Source organism: Trichechus manatus, unplaced genomic scaffold (assembly GCF_000243295.1).
Source record: "Trichechus manatus latirostris isolate Lorelei unplaced genomic scaffold, TriManLat1.0 scaffold00017, whole genome shotgun sequence".
Taxonomy (NCBI): Eukaryota; Metazoa; Chordata; class Mammalia; order Sirenia; family Trichechidae; genus Trichechus; species Trichechus manatus.
Window position 1 is genome coordinate 7,372,727 of NW_004443953.1, and position 5,322 is coordinate 7,378,048.

The window sequence follows — 5,322 nt, forward strand, 5'->3', positions numbered from 1 at the left end:
CTATTGCTAGTTCTACATAATGAAAACTAACATGGTATTGTATTTAGATAACCCTGTATTCAAAAATAAACAATTTACTTGAAAAATGTTACTTTGAAATTTACTGTGAAACTTCTATTTTCTTAGCTTGACTTGTGGAGAAAACACCTAATGCCATCCTACCCAGGTATCCTTAATCCCAACCAATGTTGATAGCTGGAAGCCAGTGTGTCGTTATAGTGACTTTGCCCATCTACTTCCTAATCCACTAGACTCAGGCTTTTAAAAAATTATTGTGCAACCCTCAGAAAGCATTTTCTGCAAGATTAATTGGTGCTCAAAAAAGATACGCAAATATTGACCAGACTCAGATGAATAAGGAGTAATTGGGCAGGTGGGTCATGAGGAGATTTTGGGACATTTTGAGTTTTGCCCAAATGGAAATGGCCAGTGGGCAACTGAGTTTGTGGATTCAGAGAAGAGATTCAGGCCTGGGATTAAGATTGGGAAGGGGGGGTCATTAAAGGCATAAGAGTACCCACAAAGTTATCATTAAACTAAATGACAGTTTGACCCAATTAATAAAAAATGTTTGCCTTGGGCATTTCCCATTGCCATGGAGTCAATTCCGACTCACAGCGACCCTATAGGGCTCTTACAAAGAATTATCTACATGAGCTTAATCTGACAACATCTCATCTAAAGCACAGATGAGAACTTTAGGGGACAGATAGCCTAAATTAATGCTGCAGAAACAATATGGGTAGGGATTGTGAGAATGGTGACATAATGTGAACCGTTCATGTAGAACTTGTGAATGGATTTTGTCTGGTTGTGTATATTGCCACCAAAATTGATAATTAAAAAAAAAGAAGAAGAAGAATACATTCTAAGACCCAAAAGGGGGTAAAAAAAAAAAAGGCATAAGAGTAAACATGAGAATGTGAGGGATTCTCATTAGGTTATGTGAGAGGACAAAGAACAGAACCCTGAGGACACCACATTTAGAGGATGAGCAAAGGAAGAAAAGCCCAAACAGGAAATGAGAAGGAGAAACGGGCAGGAGGGGAGGAACCTGGCGTACAGGGCTGCAGAAGCCAAGGGAAGAGGGTGTTTCAAGAAAGCACAGAGTAGAATCAACAGTGTCTCGTGCTTCTAAAAAGTCAAGTAAAATAAACCGAGCCAGCAGGGAGGACATTACTGACCCCGGCGGGCATGCACGTTCAATCCTCGAGGAGGCAGAAGCTAGGTTGCGGAGGATTGAAACATGAAGGGTGGAGAGTACGTGCAGGTAACACTTTCAAGGAATTTGGCTGCGAAAGAGGAAAGCAAAGGCGAGAGGTGGAGGGAGGAATAAACATTTCTCTATTTAAAAAAAGATTATCTAATTTATTTTAATATCAATACATGCACACTGTATGAAATTCAAAGGCTACAAAAAAATGCATTGAAGAGTAAATTTCTATGCTGGATATTCTCCACTTGTCTCCAGATTCACTCGGCCCCTTCTCCACCCTGCTCTCTGCACCTGGAGGCTGACTCGCATGGACCACATCAATGGACTCTGTTCAGGAAGGCTGTGGTTGTTCGCACTGAAACGCCTCTCATGGAGTTTGCCCCACAATGGAGAGTGGAGGGCAAGAGGAGAATAAAGAGGGGATGATTGATGCTCAGTCTCTTCTCCTGCAGAGTCACCCAAGCCCACGGCTCCTGTCAGGCAGCCCTGTCCACACTGCTACTCTGCTGGGTTCCAGGAAATACGTCCAAAGCTTGCTCCCTACTCTTGCAAACACTGAGGCTCTGCACTTTTGTAAATAGCTCCTCAAAATATCCAGTTTGAGTGTGTCTCCAGTTTACTGCTGTGACCCTAAGTGACACACTCTCTCTACTCTGTCCCCAGTCACCCAGTTCTTCTCCACAGAGACAAATACAGTCACCAGCTTCTGCGTATATTTCCAAAAATATTCTAGGCATTATAAAAGCATTATATATATACACACACACACACGTATATATACATGTACACAAGTTGTACCTGTCCTTATCTCTCTTTCTTTTTTTCTCTGTGCTTCCTTATTCTTTCTTTTTTAAAAAAAAATATGATTGCATAGGATTTCTTTGAAGGGATGTATCGTGATTTCTATAATTAGCTTCCTATTGATGATTATGAGTATCTTTGTATACAGGTTATATAGTGTTATAAGTATATATCTATAGAAAGAGATATAGATACATCACATGCATACAAGAACATATATATATTATTAGAAGTGAGATTGCTGGGTCAAAGGAGTTATGCACTGTAATTGTGATAAAACCAAAAACCAAACCTATTGCCATTGAGTCGATTGGGACTCACAACGACCCTATGGGACAGAGTAGAACTGCCCCATAGACTTTCCAAGGAGCGGCTGCCAATGTTTTGATTAACAGCTGATCTCTTAACCACTGCGCCACCAGGGCTCCTTAATTGTGATAGATACTGCCTTATTGCCCTCCATAGAAGGCAATTTGCACTCTTAATAATTTTAAAAGTGTCTGTTTCCTTGTACATAACCTTGCCACACATTATATTCTTAAATGTTTTCATCTTTCCTAATCTGATATGTGAAAAAGTAATGCCTTGTTGTTGTTTTAAATTTGTGTTTCTCTTGTTATGTGGGAGGTTGAGTGCTTTTTTTTGAAAGACACATTTGTATTGACTTTCCTGTTCATCTTTTATTGGGTATTTGGTATTTTTCTCATCGATTTAGAAGCATTCTTAACTGAGAAAAATAACTCTTCGCGAATTGGTTCACAAATATTTTTCCCAGTTTGTCATTTATCTTGGTTTACTGACAGTTTCAGAGAGGCCTTCTCCTCTGAATGGGATGTTCAAATCTATGACTTCAAGCATTCTTAGGTGACCTCAAGTGCTGGGGTATGGCCATGAAGGTAAAAGTCTCTAGAGAGAAGGTTCTGCTGACTGTGAGGTAGGACTTGGACCTCAACTCTTCCTCTACTGCCACAGACTCTCTGACTGCATTGTGGCTGAGTATCTCTCATCCATCCATCCATATATTCATACATGCAGATATCCATACCTACTAATCTAGCTATACAACTATATCTAAAACCAGAACTTCTGTATTATGAGATGAAATTTTTTAAACATTGTATAAATACAGACTGGCCTTCTACCATCCATTCTGACAAAAACGAAGCCCAAAAACAGAATCCTGGAGAGTCCATCCAATTAAATACAAAAATAATGACCAAAAAAGGCAATTTAAAATTTAAATTGTAATTTAAATCATGTCCCAGTTTTTGCCTTCAGTGACTTTTGACAGCCTTTATGTTCACATTTATAAAACATACGGAGAAGATAGAGTGATCATATTTTTCTTCTCCTGGCATACTTTTGTCAAATAGACTGTATTTCCCTACTGCAATATTTTAGAGGAGAGACTTTTTAACCTTTCTGGGGGTCACGAGCCTTTCTGAGACTCTGATGAAAGCTTTGGGACATTCTTCACAGAAAAATGCACACTTGCAATTTTGATTCCTATTTTGGAGAGGTTCTGGAACCTCAGAGCCTATCTGTAGACCCCAGACTCAGAGTCTGTTTTAAAGTCAGGAAAGTGGGGAGTCTATGTGATGCCAGTGAGTTCTATATACATTAGGTCCTGTCCATCAGCGAGAAACAAGGGTTCACATCTAGCTGAAGTGGAAACATGTCACGTCCATATTTATCTTCTAACTCTCCACTGTTGTTCTCAGCTCTGCCACCACAGTATCTTGAGAACGTATTTTTTTTTTCCTCCTTTGAGTCCAACTAGTGCCTTTTAGCTCCTAGACAATGGCTCATTTATACAGCTGCATCCTTTTCTCGCTGGGATACAAGAGGTTTATTGATCTCCCAATGAAATATTTTGCTTGATTTTTATGTAAACCTTCAGTGTCAGGATACTTTTTTGATCCCAAAAAGGCATGCATGTCATTTGCATATTATTAGTAATGGTCGAGTAAGAATCTCACTTCTTATAGTGTCACAGAGTAAGTAAAAGCAGTTATGCATTGATTGTACTAATACTTTCATTTGGTGTTTTTTCCATTTTTATTTCTATGCTGACATTTCCTTAGATTTTCAGAACTGCTTCCGTAGCTTATAATGATGTAAACATGTTTTATGGAGTTGTGGGGACTTTACCAGTCCAGGTTTAAAAATATTTCCAGGAAACATGACTAGCCACTACGTCTGGTCACCAAGTAGTCTTTCTAAATCTCTACTTGATGCCTCTCAATATTATGTGTGTTCCAGGTCAGAGGTGGCACAGAAGCTCTTGAGAGTGTCCCTGGCACACCTCAAAGGGCTATTTCAAATAATGTCCAAAAAAATTCCATTCTACTTTTTTTTTTTTTTTTGCTTGACTAAGATATTTTTGTATCAATAAGCAACATCATGACAAATGGAGAAAATACTGAAGTTGTCAAGGATTTCATCTTACTTGACTCACAATCAATGCACATGGAGCAGCAGTCAAATCAAACGATGTATTGCATTGGGCAAATCTGCTGCAAAAGACCTCTTTAAAATGTTAAAAAGCAAAGATGTCACTTTTAGGACTAAGGTGTGCCTGACGTAAGCCATGGTATTTTCAATCACCTCATATTCATGTGAAAGCTGGACAGTGAATAAGGAAGACTGAAAGAGAATTCATGCCTTTAAATTATGGTGTTGGTGAAGAACGTTGAACATACCATGGACTGCCAGAAGGACAAACAAATTTGTATTGAAAGAAGTACAGGCAGAATGTTCCTTAGAAGCGAGGATGGTGAGACTTTGTCCCAGGTACTTTGGACATGTTATCAGGAGGGACCTGTGCCTGAAGAAAGATATCATGCTTGATAAAGCAGAGAGTCAGCAAAAAAGAGGAAGACCCTCAACAAGATGGACTGACACAGCAGCTGCAACAATGGGCTCAAACATAGCAATGATTGTGAGGATCGCACAGGACTGGGCAGCTTTTTGTTTTGTTGTACACAGGGTGGCTATGAGTTGGAACTGACTGGACAACACCTAACAATAACAAAAATATTTTTCATGGTTAATATTTTAATTCAACACTTCCCTTCAATTCATCTTTAGTACAGTAGTAAAACCTGTGTATTAGTCAGGATTCTCCAGAAAAAGAGTCAATAATATATATGTGTAGACAGATAGACAGATGTATGGATGGATGGGTGGACAGGCAGACGGACGGACAGATAAACACAGACAGACAGATTTATATTAAGGCTCATGCAATTGTAGGGGCTGGCAAGTCAAAAATCCACAGGTTAGTCACCAAAAAAAAAAAAAAA